The following is a 17037-nucleotide window of genomic DNA, read 5'->3' on the forward strand; positions in this document are numbered from 1 at the left end:
AACTCGACTATCTCACTGCGTGGGACTATAAACAAGTCTACGATTAGCGCAGAATTTGGCGATAAACGGAGCTATGAAGTTGTGCCCTGTGGTCTTGAACAAATTTTGTACACAGAACGTGTAGGGAACCATGGGGGAATGGGTTATCACTTGCGGGCGCCTTTTCCCGCCGCCGATAGCTTCATTCGACGGCGGGGTTTCAAGACAAGTGCGAACGTCATACATCTTGTGGAGGATTCAATCGTCATATTTCCGGATACTGAAATGGAATATAAGTATGATTAAACCTTAATATTCACTTATATGGTATACATGTACGTGCTTACTGTGGTGTTGTAGATAGGGATATGTGAATGCATGGTGAATGTCAGTGAAGACGTTCGATTTTAATCGTTAGTTTCAATTTGTAAATTAGCACGACATATTTATACGTATACATGTATCTGACATGACAGCACGACTAAGTATAGTGACATTTTTAATGATGGTGATTTTACAGGCAATCTAATAACCTGGCATGCTCGGCGCGGTGTCCCTCTTGCTATATAAATACTAAGGACCAATTGTGAGGTATTTCATAGGGACCCCAACGGAAATAAGCCAAAGATAAAAATTGGCTTTATTGGGTTATCCTTGTATATTTTTGTGTCCTATTTTTATTGTGTTCAAAATTAGTTTATCTTATTTCATCGTCTGTTTCCGATTGCTGTGTATGTATTTTTGACATGTTTTTATCCAAATAAATTCAAATCAAATCAAATCAAGTCAATGATAGTAAACCTGGCACGCTCTGCGCGGTCTCCCTCTGTGCTGTGTGTACTTTATTAAGCCCCAAGTTGGGTATTTCATAGGAGCCCAAGATATTGGCTTAGGGTTATCCTTGGATATTTTTGTGTCTTTTTTTTATTGTGTTCTAAATTAATTTGTCTTAATTCATCTTCTTTTTCTCCCAATGTTGTGTAGGTTTGCGATCGTCATAATTTAGGATACTGAAATGAAACTTAAGTGTATTCTTATATACTTATGAACTTGTTGGTAAACATATTTACCATGGTGTTGTAGAAAGGGATGTCAATGAAAATTATTGCTGGATGTCGGTGAAGACATTTGGTTCCAAACGTTGGTTCAGTTTGTAAATATAACACGACTATCTCATTTTTAATGAAAGTAATTTTATAAGCAACTTACTAATATAGCCTGGCATGCTCTGCGCGGTGTCTCTCTCTGAGCCGTGTGTACGTTAAGGACCAAGATGGGTAGTCAGAGACATCCCAATGGTTTATTCGGTTATCCTAGGATATTTTTTTACGTGTTCTTAGTTAATTTATTTTATTCCATCGTCTTTTCTCCTATTGTGTATGTATTGTTAACATTCAAACAAATTCAAAGTGTTGTTCGTGGCGGGGTATGACATTAATATTGTGAGAGTTTTTAAGGAACTGTAATCAGTGGATAATGAATTTGTTCTACCACGGTCATTGGTGCAAACATTGGTACTTGTATGTCTACAAGTGAAGTTAAAGACGCTGTTAATATTTATAAATTTATAACTGTTTTTTTTTGAGTCAATTTGTAAACAAAAATCGCCTTTGAAAAGCACTACATCAGAGGCAATTTGTATGTACATAAAAAAAGGTTGAACGGCTATAAGCGCAGAATTTGGCGATAAGCAAAATAGGGTATGCTTGCAGCGCCTTTTCCCGCCGGCGATATGCTACGGCTACGTCCGATGTCGGGGCTCGAGTGTGACATCTTGTTGAGGTTTCAATCGTCATAATTCCGGGTACTGAAATGAAACTAATTATATTTTTATAAACCTTAACATTCACTTATTGTGTACGCGCTTACTTTGGTGTTGTAGAAAGGGATGCGAGTGTCGGTGAAGACGTTCGGTTCCAATCGCCGTTTTCAATTTGTAAATATAACACGACTATAGGGCGTAGTGACACTATAATGATAATAATTTTATAGGCAACTTGATAGTAGCCTGGCATGCTCTGCGCGGTGTCCTTCTGTGTTGTGTGTAATTTAAGCACCAAGTTGGGTGTTTCATAGGGACCAAACAGAAATAAGCCACAGATATTGGCTTTATTGGGTTATCCTTGTATATTTTTGTGTCCTATTTTTATTGTGTTTCTAACTGATTTATCTTATTTCATCGTCTTTTCTCCTATTGTTGTGTTTGTATTTTGAAATGTTTTTTATCTGAATAAATTCAAATCAAACCAAATCAAAGTGTTGTTCTCAGCAAGGTATGTAATTGTAGTATAGATACTAATTGTACAAAGACTGTGGTGTCGATAATTGTTATAATTGATTAGTCTGGTCTGTGTCATTTTTTTTCTTTCTGTTTTTGGTTGCTTTTGTTTTTTGTCCTTGTTGTCAAAGTCCTTGTCTGTCTGTTGAAATCACGTTCACTTCTGTAGTTATTCTCTTCAAATTTTATACATTGCATCCGTCCTTCATTTTTATGTTCATCAATATTTGTTTTCTAGTGCATGCTTAAATTGTTATTGTCGACGTGAAAAATAAATGTTCATTAATTGATTGATTGATATTGTGGGATGTTTTTAAGGAACTGTTATCAGTGGATAATAAATTTGTTCTACCACGGTCATTGGTGCAAACATGTTCTTGTTGGTCTACATATCTTATTTAATAAATAAAAGTCGCTGTTAATATTTATAAGCGTAAATTGGTTTACATGAGTTTCTTCATAAAGAGACTCCCTTGTTTGAGTCAGTTTGCTAGATGTCAGTGAAGACATTTGGTTCCAATCGTCTGTTTCAATTTCTAAATATAAAACGACTGTAGGCCCTGTTTATATTTTTAATGATTGTAATTTTATAGACAACTTGATAGTAGCCTGCTGCTCTGCGCGGTGTACCTCTGTGCTGTGTGTACTTTAAGGACCACATTAGGTATTTCATTGGGACCCCAATGGAAATAAGCTTTATTGGGTCACCTTGGATATTTGTATAACCTTGGGATGTCAAGAGATGTTCGGACTGAACACCTAGTCAGTAGGGAATGACAGTCTTTTATTGGCTCAATATTCATGTAAATGTTAACGTTTTGATAAAGTGGCTTTATAAACCAACCCTCTGCATTGATGAAACGATAACTGTACACGGGGCAGTGTACTGTAGTATGCACAGACACATGTTGTGCGTGGGGCAGTGTACTGTAGTATGCACAGACACATGTTGTGCGTGGGGGTGTATGGCGTGGCCATCTGCGGGACACACTCACACCGCACAAACCAGCGCACTGACCAATCGACGTGCCTAGGATTGGCGCAAATTTGTGTTTTTTGTTGTTTAAATAAGATTATCTTAAAAAATATTAAGATGTGTATTATGAATTTAAAAACAAACAGGGTTGTCAGCAAAACCTTTGTTTCTTTTTAAAAGCTCAATATAAAGTAAGGGGGGCCAAATTGACACTGTTCAAATGTGGTGTGGGGGGCAACGGCCCCCTGGTGTCACCGCCGTTCATCCTTTACACTTATTGTTAGACCTATTTTTTTTTTAACAATGAGAAAAAGACGTGATTACCATTGGCGCTTCAGCTTGCTAAAGGCGAAGAGGTAACGGCCCGCGGGGTTCCCTGCATGAGGCATGCTCCGGCTCCCGCCGGGTAGTTTATCTAAAACACAAATGTCCCATTATGGGGCTAGGACCTGATTATCCTCAATGAGCATTCCTTTAACACTATTTTTGCACAGTCTGGCTCTGTAGTGTTATTGTTCGATGTATAAGGGAATTGAGGGGGAACCAGACGCGTAAAAGGTCCCATTATGGAACTAGGACACATTTCTCCTCGTTTAGCATACCTTCTACACTATTTTCTGCTCAGTCTGGCTCCTGTATTTTTTATTGCCTTTTTGTATTTATAAGGGTATGCTGGGGTAGCCAGACAAACTATTAGCTTCAGTACACGCAACCAATGGGAAAACAAATTCCGCTGAAGATTTGCATGCCTGGTTTTCGCTTTATCAAAATTGTTGATAATATTGAACAAATTATGATATATCAACATTTTCTATATTTCGATATGATTAAAAATTTCACATCCGCGGTATCTATCTCAAAAAAAAATGTTGTGTATTAAGTGTTAACGATATATCGACTGTGTTATCTAGCTGAACAGTAAAAAATGTAAATGTTTACGCAGATGGTGGTCTGTTGACTTTGTAACCTTGTTTACGCAGATGGTGGTCAGTTAACTTTGTAACCTTGTTTACGCAGATGGTGGTCAGTTAACTTTGTAACCTTGTTTACGCAGATGGTGGTCAGTTAACTTTGTAACCTTGTTTACGCAGATGGTGGTCAGTTAACTTTGTAACCTTGTTTACGCAGATGGTGGTCAGTTAACTTTGTAACCTTGTAACTGTCACTCTTGAATAGTCTCTACTGGTCATTTGTTGTGGGTTGGTTCTGACAGAGTTAAATAAAATTTTGAACTCGCATTTCAGACAAATTTTAACATTGTTAATGTTCATGTATTTTTAAATTGTCTTCGCTTTGCGTTTTTTTTATCCACTGTTTTATCTTTTAAATAAACATTTTATTTGGTTCTAATACAGTATATTTATGTCATCAGCAAATTGAACAATAACAAACACATTGTGCCAATCTCTTTTATATATGACCCTGGGTTATTTCTTCATTTTTGTACAACTGCTTAATTATTTGCTTACTGATTTGTTGTTATTCCTGTAATCTTGTGAATGTAAAGCGTTGTGAGATTTCATGTAACACCTTATAACATTAAGAATAAATTCCTTTTAATTTGATTTATTTGTTGAGTCCTACGTGGTGATGACGTTGTTAGAGAACTGTTTCTTCCTCGCAGTCATCTGTTTTCTGATCGTCAACTAACTTTCTATGGATCGCAGTCATCTGTTTTCATAGCATCAACTAACTTTCTATGGATCGTTCTCCTCTCCAACCACGACACTTTGGGAATGCCAAAGTCACCCACCTCATCTATTAATGGCCATGGACGTATGAACTTAGACCACTGATAACCATTTTCTTAGTGGTGTCAACCATTAGGCCCCTCGTATATGAACGCTCTACGCGGCCAAGGGTATCGATCGGTTCTAGTTATAGGTGTAGGTAGGCATTTAATATCTTATACACTGTTACCTATGTTATCATTGTAATGTTAACAAAACTTTAGTCCCTAAACAGGTTGCCTGGATCCAAAGCTCCGTCACCTTCCCTGGTTACTAACTGTATTCTTTTTGTTGTCAATCAGGACGAGGCTCTTTGATGTATGGAGCGCTCTGCGCGGCAAAGCGAATTGGTCAGTTCTAGTTAGGTGGGCATTAAATATCTTATACACTGTTACCTATGCTATCATATATGTAATGTTAACAAAACTTTGTTTCCTAAACAGGTTGCCTGGATCCAAAGCTCCGTCGTCTTCCCTGGTTACTAACTGTATTCTTTTTGTTGTCAATCAGGACGAGGCTCTTTGATGTATGGAGCGCTCTGCGCGACAAAGCAAATTGGTCGGTTCTAGTTAGGCGGGCATTAAATATCTTATACACTGTTACCTATGTTATCATATATGTAATGTTAACAAAACTTTATTTCCAAACAGGTTGTTCCAACTCGATCCTTTAAGAGAACCTACTCTGCGGTAGTAGATGTAGATTGGCACACGTTTCTATGATACTTGCGAATATGGAAATATATTGAAGGGATACAAACTCTTTATGAGGCGGTGACGTCAATAGCGAATTGGAAGTAGGTAGACTGGCACTCTACCTAACAAGTTTTTATGATACTTGCGAATATGGGAATATATTGAAGGGATACAAACTCTTTATGGTGCAGTTACCTTAATAGCGAGAAGTCCACTCGATCCACTAAGAGAACCTACTCTGCGGTAGTAAGTAGACTGGCACTCTACCCAACGAATTCCTATGATACTTGCGAATATGGGAGTATATGGAAGGAATAAGAACTCACTCCGGTGCAGTGAGCTCAATAGAGAGAAGTCAGATCGATCCAATAAGAGAACCTACTCTGCGGAAGTAGGTAGACTGGCACTCTACCTAACAAATTTCTATGATACTTGCGAATATGCGAATAAATTGAAGGAATAAGAACTCACTCCGGTGCAGTGACGTTCTGAGCGAGAAGTCCACTCGATCCACTAAGAGAACCTACTCTGCGGTAGTAGGTAGACTGGCACCCTATGTAACAAATTTCTATTATACTTGCGAATATGGGATTGTATTGAAGGAATAAGAACTCACTCCAGGGAAGTGACCTTCTGAGCGAGAAGTCCGATCGATCCAATAAGAGAACCTACGGTGCGGAAGTAGGTAGACTGGCACTCTACCTAACAAGTTTCTATGACACTTGCGAATATGGGAATATATTGAAGGAATAAGAACTCACTCCGATGCAGTGACCTTAATAGCGAGAAGTCCACTCGATCCACTAAGAGAACCTACTCTGCGGTAGTAGGTAGACTGGCACTCTACGTAACAATTTCCTATGATACTTGCGAATATGGGATTGTATTGAAGGAATAAGAACTCAAGGGAAGTGACGTTCTGAGCGAGAAGTCCACTCGATCCACTAAGAGAACCTACTCTGCGGTAGTAGGTAGACTGGCACTCCACGTAACAATTTCCTATGATATTTGCGAATATGGGATTGTATTGAAGGAATAAGAACTCACTCCGGTGCAGTGACGTTCTGAGCGAGAAGTCCAATCGATCCAATAAGAGAACCTACTCTGCGGTAGTAGGTAGACTGGCACTCTACCTAACAAGTTTCTATGATACTTGCGAATATGGGAATATATTGAAGGAATAAAAACTCACTCCGGTGCAGTGACGTTCTGAGCGAGAAAACCAATCGATCCAATAAGAGAACCTACTCTGCGGTAGTAGGTAGACTGGCACTCTACGAAACAAATTCCTGTGATACTTGCGAATATGGGAATATATTGAAGGAATAAGATCTCACTCTGGTGCAGTGACCTAAATAGCGAGAAGTCCACTCGATCCACTAAGAGAACCTACTCTGCGGTAGTAGGTAGACTGGCACTCTACGTAACAATTTCCTATGATACTTGCGAATATGGGATTGTATTGAAGGAATAAGAACTCAAGGGAAGTGACGTTCTGAGCGAGAAGTCCACTCGATCCACTAAGAGAACCTACTCTGCGGTAGTAGGTAGACTGGCACTCCACGTAACAATTTCCTATGATATTTGCGAATATGGGATTGTATTGAAGGAATAAGAACTCACTCCGGTGCAGTGACGTTCTGAGCGAGAAGTCCAATCGATCCAATAAGAGAACCTACTCTGCGGTAGTAGGTAGACTGGCACTCTACCTAACAAGTTTCTATGATACTTGCGAATATGGGAATATATTGAAGGAATAAGAACTCACTCCGGTGCAGTGACGTTCTGAGCGAGAAAACCAATCGATCCAATAAGAGAACCTACTCTGCGGTAGTAGGTAGACTGGCACTCTACGAAACAAATTCCTGCGATACTTGCGAATATGGGAATATATTGACGGAATAAGATCTCACTCTGGTGCAGTGACCTAAATAGCGTGAAGTCCACTCGATCCACTAAGAGAACCTACTCTGCGGTAGTAGGTAGACTGGCACTCTACGTAACAATTTCCTATGATACTTGCGAATATGGGATTGTATTTAAGGAATAAGAACTCACTCCGGTGCAGTGACGTTCTGAGCGAGAAGTCCGATCGATCCAATAAGAGAACCTACGGTGCGGAAGTAGGTAGACTGGCACTCTACCTAACAAGTTTCTATAATACTTGCGAATATGGGAATATTTTGAAGGAATAAGAACTCACTCCGGTGCAGTGACGTTCTGAGCGAGAACTCCAATCGATCCAATAAGAAAACCTACTCTGCGGTAGTAGGTAGACTGGCACTCTACGAAACAAATTCCTACGATACTTGCGAATATGGGAATATATTAAAGGAATAAGATCTCACTCTGGTGCAGTGACCTAATTAGCGAGAAGTCCACTCGATCCACTAAGAGAACCTACTCTGCGGTAGTAGGTAGACTGGCACTCCACGTAACAATTTCCTATGATACTTGCGAATATGGGATTATATTGAAGGAATAAGAACTCACTCCGGTGCAGTGACGTTCTGAGCGAAAACCAATCGAACCAATTAGAGAACCTACTCTGCGGTAGTAGGTAGACTGGCACTCTACGAAACAAATTCCTACGATACTTGGGAATATGGGAATATATTGAAGGAATAAGATCTCACTCTGGTGCAGTGACCTAAATAGTGAGAAGTCCACTCGATCCACTAAGAGAACCTACTCTGCGGTAGTAGGTAGACTGGCACTCTACGTAACAATTTCCTATGATACTTGCGAATATGGGATTGTATTTAAGGAATAAGAACTCACTCCGGTGCAGTGACGTTCTGAGCGAGAAGTCCGATCGATCCAATAAGAGACCCTACTCTGCGGTAGTAGGTAGACTGGCACTCCACGTAACAATTTCCGTTGATATTTTCGAATATGGGATTATATTGAAGGAATAAGATCTCACTCTGGTGCAGTGACCTAAATAGCGAGAAGTCCACTCGATCCACTAAGAGAACCTACTCTGCGGTAGTAGGTAGACTGGCACTCTACGTAACAATTTCCTATGATACTTGCGAATATGGGATTGTATTGAAGGAATAAGAACTCACTCCGGTGCAGTGACGTTCTGAGCAAGAAGTCCGATCGATCCAATAAGAGAACCTACGGTGAGGAAGTAGGTAGACTGGCACTCTACCTAACAAGTTTCTATGATACTTGCGAATATGGGAATATATTGAGGGAATAAGAACTCACTCCGGTGCAGTGACGTTCTGAGCGAGAAAACCAATCGATCCAATAAGAGAACCTACTCTGCGGTAGTAGGTAGATTGGCACTCTACGAAACAAATTCCTACGATACTTGCGAATATGGGAATATATTAAAGGAATAAGATCTCACTCTGGTGCAGTGACCTAATTAGCGAGAAGTCCACTCGCTCCACTAAGAGAACCTACTCTGCGGTAGTAGGTAGACTGGCACTCCACGTAACAATTTCCTATGATATTTGCGAATATGGGGTTGTATTGAAGGATTAAGAACTCACTCCAGGGAAGTGACGTTCTGAGCAAGAAGTCCGATCGATCCAATAAGAGAACCTAGGGTGCGGAAGTAGGTAGACTGGCACTCTACCTAACAATTTCCTATGATACTTGCGAATATGGGAGTATATGGAAGGAATAAGAACTCACTCCGGTGCAGTGAGCTCAATAGAGAGAAGTCCGATCGATCCAATAAGAGAACCTACTCTGCGGAAGTAGGTAGACTGGCACTCTACCTAACAAATTTCTATGATACTTGCGAATATGCGAATAAATTGAAGGAATAAGAACTCACTCCGGTGCAGTGACGTTCTGAGCGAGAAGTCCACTCGATCCACTAAGAGAACCTACTCTGCGGTAGTAGGTAGACTGGCACCCTATGTAACAAATTTCTATTATACTTGCGAATATGGGATTGTATTGAAGGAATAAGAACTCACTCCAGGGAAGTGACCTTCTGAGCGAGAAGTCCGATCGATCCAATAAGAGAACCTACGGTGCGGAAGTAGGTAGACTGGCACTCTACCTAACAAGTTTCTATGACACTTGCGAATATGGGAGTATATGGAAGGAATAAGAACTCACTCCGATGCAGTGACCTTAATAGCGAGAAGTCCACTCGATCCACTAAGAGAACCTACTCTGCGGTAGTAGGTAGACTGGCACTCTACGTAACAATTTCCTATGATACTTGCGAATATGGGATTGTATTGAAGGAATAAGAACTCACTCCGGTGCAGTGACGTTCTGAGCGAGAAGTCCAATCGATCCAATAAGAGAACCTACTCTGCGGTAGTAGGTAGACTGGCACTCCACGTAACAATTTCCTATGATATTTGCGAATATAGGATTGTATTGAAGGAATAAGAACTCACTCCGGTGCAGTGACGTTCTGAGCGAGAAGTCCAATCGATCCAATAAGAGAACCTACTCTGCGGTAGTAGGTAGACTGGCACTCTACCTAACAAGTTTCTATGATACTTGCGAATATGGGAATATATTGAAGGAATAAAAACTCACTCCGGTGCAGTGACGTTCTGAGCGAGAAAACCAATCGATCCAATAAGAGAACCTACTCTGCGGTAGTAGGTAGACTGGCACTCTACGAAACAAATTCCTGTGATACTTGCGAATATGGGAATATATTGAAGGAATAAGATCTCACTCTGGTGCAGTGACCTAAATAGCGAGAAGTCCACTCGATCCACTAAGAGAACCTACTCTGCGGTAGTAGGTAGACTGGCACTCTACGTAACAATTTCCTATGATACTTGCGAATATGGGATTGTATTGAAGGAATAAGAACTCAAGGGAAGTGACGTTCTGAGCGAGAAGTCCACTCGATCCACTAAGAGAACCTACTCTGCGGTAGTAGGTAGACTGGCACTCCACGTAACAATTTCCTATGATATTTGCGAATATGGGATTGTATTGAAGGAATAAGAACTCACTCCGGTGCAGTGACGTTCTGAGCGAGAAGTCCAATCGATCCAATAAGAGAACCTACTCTGCGGTAGTAGGTAGACTGGCACTCTACCTAACAAGTTTCTATGATACTTGCGAATATGGGAATATATTGAAGGAATAAGAACTCACTCCGGTGCAGTGACGTTCTGAGCGAGAAAACCAATCGATCCAATAAGAGAACCTACTCTGCGGTAGTAGGTAGACTGGCACTCTACGAAACAAATTCCTGCGATACTTGCGAATATGGGAATATATTGAAGGAATAAGATCTCACTCTGGTGCAGTGACCTAAATAGCGTGAAGTCCACTCGATCCACTAAGAGAACCTACTCTGCGGTAGTAGGTAGACTGGCACTCTACGTAACAATTTCCTATGATACTTGCGAATATGGGATTGTATTTAAGGAATAAGAACTCACTCCGGTGCAGTGACGTTCTGAGCGAGAAGTCCGATCGATCCAATAAGAGAACCTACGGTGCGGAAGTAGGTAGACTGGCACTCTACCTAACAAGTTTCTATAATACTTGCGAATATGGGAATATTTTGAAGGAATAAGAACTCACTCCGGTGCAGTGACGTTCTGAGCGAGAACTCCAATCGATCCAATAAGAAAACCTACTCTGCGGTAGTAGGTAGACTGGCACTCTACGAAACAAATTCCTACGATACTTGCGAATATGGGAATATATTAAAGGAATAAGATCTCACTCTGGTGCAGTGACCTAATTAGCGAGAAGTCCACTCGATCCACTAAGAGAACCTACTCTGCGGTAGTAGGTAGACTGGCACTCTACCTAACAATTTCCTATGATACTTGCGAATATGGGATTATATTGAAGGAATAAGAACTCACTCCGGTGCAGTGACGTTCTGAGCGAGAAGTCCGATCGATCCAATAAGAGACCCTACTCTGCGGTAGTAGGTAGACTGGCACTCCACGTAACAATTTCCGTTGATATTTTCGAATATGGGATTATATTGAAGGAATAAGATCTCACTCTGGTGCAGTGACCTAAATAGCGAGAAGTCCACTCGATCCACTAAGAGAACCTACTCTGCGGTAGTAGGTAGACTGGCACTCTACGTAACAATTTCCTATGATACTTGCGAATATGGGATTGTATTGAAGGAATAAGAACTCACTCCGGTGCAGTGACGTTCTGAGCAAGAAGTCCGATCGATCCAATAAGAGAACCTACGGTGAGGAAGTAGGTAGACTGGCACTCTACCTAACAAGTTTCTATGATACTTGCGAATATGGGAATATATTGAGGGAATAAGAACTCACTCCGGTGCAGTGACGTTCTGAGCGAGAAAACCAATCGATCCAATAAGAGAACCTACTCTGCGGTAGTAGGTAGATTGGCACTCTACGAAACAAATTCCTACGATACTTGCGAATATGGGAATATATTAAAGGAATAAGATCTCACTCTGGTGCAGTGACCTAATTAGCGAGAAGTCCACTCGCTCCACTAAGAGAACCTACTCTGCGGTAGTAGGTAGACTGGCACTCCACGTAACAATTTCCTATGATATTTGCGAATATGGGGTTGTATTGAAGGATTAAGAACTCACTCCAGGGAAGTGACGTTCTGAGCAAGAAGTCCGATCGATCCAATAAGAGAACCTAGGGTGCGGAAGTAGGTAGACTGGCACTCTACCTAACAATTTCCTATGATACTTGCGAATATGGGAATATATTGAAGGAATAAGAACTCACTCCGGTGCATTGACCTCAATAGCGAGAAGTCCACTTGATCCACTAAGAGAACCTACTCTGCGGTAGTAGGTAGACTGGCACTCTACGTAACAATTTCCTATGATACTTGCGAATATGGGATTGTATTGAAGGAATAAGAACTCACTCCAGGGAAGTGACGTTCTGAGCGAGAAGTCCGATCGATCCAATAAGAGAACCTACGGTGCGGAAGTAGGTAGACTGGCACTTTACCTAACAAGTTCTCACTCCGGTGCAGTGACCTTAATAGCGAGAATTCCATTCGATCCACCAAGAGAACCTACAGTGGGTAGTAGGTAGACTGGCAATCTCTTGTTTATTTTTTTTTTTTTTAAGAATCTTGTTTTTTTTTTGTAATGACATGTTTTTGCCAGTTTTTGCCTTTTTTTTTGTTTCCCTTAACAACAATTTTTTGTATGTTTGTGTACAGATGGTGCCGGTTAATTGTTCATTCCACTTATCTTAACTCTGTAAAGTTAAGAACGAGAAGTCCACTCGATCCACTAAGAGAACCTACTCTGCGGTAGTAGGTAGACTGGCACTCTACCTAACAAAACCCTATGATACTTGCGATTATGGGAATATATTGAATAAGAACTCACTCGGAGGCAGTGATGTTAATAGCGAGAAGTCCACTGGCTCCATTAGAGAACCTACTCTGCGGTAGTAGGTTGACTGGCACTCTACCTAACAAAATCCTATGATGCGAGGGCTTGAGAATATGGGATTATAATAAAACAAAATTAAAACTCACTCCGAGTTAGCGACGTTAATAGCGAGAAGTCCCCTCGATCCACCAAGAGAACCTACAGTGGTTAGTAGGTAGACTGGCGTTCTCTTGCTGCTTTTTTTTTTAAGAAACTTTTTTCAATTACTTGTTTTAACAGTTTTTACCTATGTTTTATGTTTTAATTTTTGTGTTTGTTTGTAGATTGTGCCGGTTTATTGATCATTCCCCTTTTCTTATAACCCTGTGTAACTAAATAAATTTAAATGTTGTCCTGTTTTGACTGTCTTTTAATCAGATTTGTTGCCCGACTCAAGGAGTTACCGGTACAATGGCAAACAGTTCTCAAAGAACCAATTTTTACTAGAGTCGGCTAGTCAAACTTTTGATACCAAAAGTGAACATTTTGTTACCATGGCATGTTTAGTCATATTTGATACCACATTAATTTTCCGTGAATGATGAAAACACGGTTCCTTTTTGTGGGGGTCAAAGGGCTAGGAACGGCCAGGAATGTGTGAAGTATTGAGCAACTTCTCACCCATGAAACATTCTATATGGCCAGCGTCTCAAATAGCCTCTCCTAGTCAAACTCCTACTGCCCGGCTTCCCGTGCCGATCCCTGTTTAGAACAGTGGGCAGAGGTGTGTTTCAAGTTAGGCAAATGACAGTACGTGCCAAGAAAACACATTGACCAAATCAGCAGTTTGTCACTAACGAGAGGGTTTTTAATGAGAAGTATTGTTTCTTTGTTACTTTCAGGTCACATTTCAAAGTTCAACATATCCAGTTACTAGGAAGGAAGAAGACAACGGGAAAAGGATTCTGTTTTAACATTCCTGCTATTTTTCTGCTCATAGAGAAAATAGAGGTGAGACAACATTCTCATTTAACTTAAAAATGTTACTGATCTTATGAAAAGCGCTTGTAACCGCTTATAAAATGCATAGTTTTGAAAGTAGAATAAAACTAAGCAAATTTTATACTCCACAAAATAATTGACCATGTTAGTTTGCGAAGTAAAAGAAAAACTACACAATTTTGGGGCATATTCTTGTAGCTCATTGTATTCTACTTCTAAAACATCTTTCTTAACATATGCATATTATAAACAAAAATAAAATAAAACTATTTTTAAACACCAACTTGTCTAATCCCAGGCAACGTGTCCCTTTAAAGTAAATTTGAAACACTTTATTCTTATGGTCAATTGATAGCAACAAGAATGTGATAATAACCTATATATTGTTTGCCGCGATTCACTTTTATACCATCATCATTGTAACCTAAAACGACGCTACAGGCAAGGCTTTATGCTTATGTGGCTGTGTATGGCCAATGAAAAAATGGACCAGGGCTTACTTCCCTCACAAAATACTCTATAACAAACTTATAAGAAACTTATAGGAATCTTATAAGAACCTGTATTGAGCAGTCTTATAAGAATCTTATTAGAGTCTATTGAGCAGTCTTATAAGAATCTTATTAGAGTCTATTGAGCAGTCTTATAAGAATCTTATTAGAGTCTATTGAGCAGTCTTATAAGAATCTTATTAGAGTCTATTGAGCAGTCTTATAAGAATCCTATTAGAGTCTATTGAGCAGTCTTATAAGAATCCTATTAGAGTCTATTGAGCAGTCTTATAAGAATCCTATTAGAGTCTATTGAGCAGTCTTATAAGAATCCTATTAGAGTCTATTGAGCAGTCTTATAAGAATCCTATTAGAGTCTATTGAGCAGTCTTATAAGAATCTTATTAGAGTCTATTGAGCAGTCTTAGAAGAATCTTATTAGAGTCTATTGAGCAGTCTTAGAAGAATCTTATGTGATTCTTACTAGTATTTAATATGTAAATTAGTGAGATCTTAAAAGAAATACACCAGGATCTTTTGAGAAACTTGCGTATGTTTTTTTTCTTCTTCAGAATCACGTAAGAAGTGTATAACAATCTTATGAGAATACGATTTTTAAATGAAAAGTTTCATCTACTGTGAGGTCCAATCGTTGTGACATTGAGGCAGGGTCATGCTCAGTAAGACAATTATCAGACTTAATAGTATGCATGAGCTAGATAAGCATAGAGCAAACCAAATCAAATCATAAGTCACGTTGCTGTGACTGGTGCCCTACTTACACTGCATTATTTTTTCCCAGCAAAGATGTTTGTCTAAGAAAGCAGTATTTTCTGCTTATCAATGGCTTACATATTCGACCCATGTTCTGATCTGTAAGGCCAACTAAAAAAAATGTGTCCTCCATCCCCCAGTATGCACAGTGGTTAGCTAAGTTTCATGAAGCTGCTTAAGCACAAAAACTAGCTAAGCACAACAAAATTGTGCCACCAGAAAAAGGTTACCAGCCTAAATACCGTGTCAAAAAGTTCAGTTTGTACAAAGTACAAATGCTTCAGGAGCATGAAGCCCTTTTCAGTCATCTGAAAGCACACAATCTTTCTAACAAGGCTATTTTTTTCTTTCATCGTTTCCAAGTACGATGACCCAAAAAATGTTTACAGTAAAATGTATGGTCTAAAACAGCAGTTTGACAGTTAAACTTCACACAACTTTTTTTCAGAAGACACTGAGCTTTGGCTAAGGTGGATAACCCTCGTTTTGTGGCATGAGCAATATGTTGTATATGTTTGAAGTTAAGCACATGAGGGTACTTGCCCAAAAAACATTGACCATAATCCGCAGTTTGTCACTAACGAGAGGGTTCTTAATGAAGTAGTATTGTTTCTTTGTTACTTTCAGGTCACATTTCAAGGTTCATCATCACCGAGTTACTAGGAAGGAAGAAGACAAGAAAAGGATTCTGTTTTTATATTCCTGCTTTTTATCTGCTCATAGAGAAAATAGAGGTGAGACTACATTCTCATTTAAACTTCAAAATATAACTGATCTTGTGAAAAGCGCTTGTAACCGTTTATAAAATGCATATGGTTGAAAGTAGAATATAATAATGCACATTATGCCCCGCGACTAACGGGACTAGCAAGCTTGTGGGGTCAAATTTTGTACTCCACAAAATGGTTGAACATCTAACTTTGCAAAGTTAAAGGAAACCACACAATTTGGAGGCATATTCTTGTGGCTCATAATATTCTGCATATAAAATATCTTTCTTACCATATGCGTTTCATTAAAAAAAAAAAAACTTTTTATGCACCAAGTTGCCTTACCCAAGCAGCGTGTCCCTTTAAAGTAAACTTGAAACACTTTTTTTTCTGATGGTCAATTGATAGCAACAGTTGAGTGTGATATTAAAGGCAGTGGACACTATTGGTAATTGTCAAAGACTAGCCTTCACAGTTGGTGCATCTCAACATATGCATAAAATAACTAACCTGTGAAAATTTGAGCTCAATCGGTCATCGTAGTTGCGAGATAATATAGAAAGAATAAATACCCTTGTCACACAAAGTTGTGTGCGTTTAGATGGTTGATTTTGAGACCTCAAGTTCTAAATCTGAGGTCTCGAAATCAAATTCGTGGAAAATTACTTCTTTCTCGAAAACTATTGCACTTCAGAGGGAGCCGTTTCTCACAATGTTTTATTCCATCAACATCTCCCCACTACTCGTCACCAAGAAAGGTTTTATGCTAATAATTATTTTGAGTAATTACCAGTAGTGTCCACTGCTCTAACCTATATCTGTTAGCCTTTTCAACGTCTGAGCCTGGTTTCATCATTGTTACCCAAAATGACACTACAGGCAAGGCTATGCTTTGTGTGGCTGTGATTGGTCAATGAAATACTCTTATAAGAAACTTTTAAGAAACCTACATATAAGAATCTTATTAACATCTTATAAGAACCTGTATTGAGCAGTCTTATAAGAATCTTATCAGAGTCTTATAAAATTCTTATCATTTTCTTATAAGTATTTTATTTGTAAATTAGTAAGATCTATCTTAAAAGAATTACACCAGGAACTTGTA

The 17037-nt window shown here is 39.4% G+C and overlaps 1 long non-coding RNA gene across 1 annotated transcript; it reads left to right on the forward strand.

The window, feature by feature from the left end:
- The first annotated feature begins 185 nt into the window (after window positions 1-185).
- On the forward strand, window positions 186-16366 carry LOC117303512. Its single transcript, XR_004520510.1, has 3 exons — window positions 186-275; window positions 13858-13966; window positions 15850-16366. It is a non-coding gene; the product is annotated as an uncharacterized LOC117303512 (long non-coding RNA).
- Window positions 16367-17037: the final 671 nt, after the last annotated feature.

Source organism: Asterias rubens, chromosome 19 (genome assembly GCF_902459465.1).
Source record: "Asterias rubens chromosome 19, eAstRub1.3, whole genome shotgun sequence".
In the NCBI taxonomy this organism is placed as follows: domain Eukaryota; kingdom Metazoa; phylum Echinodermata; class Asteroidea; order Forcipulatida; family Asteriidae; genus Asterias; species Asterias rubens.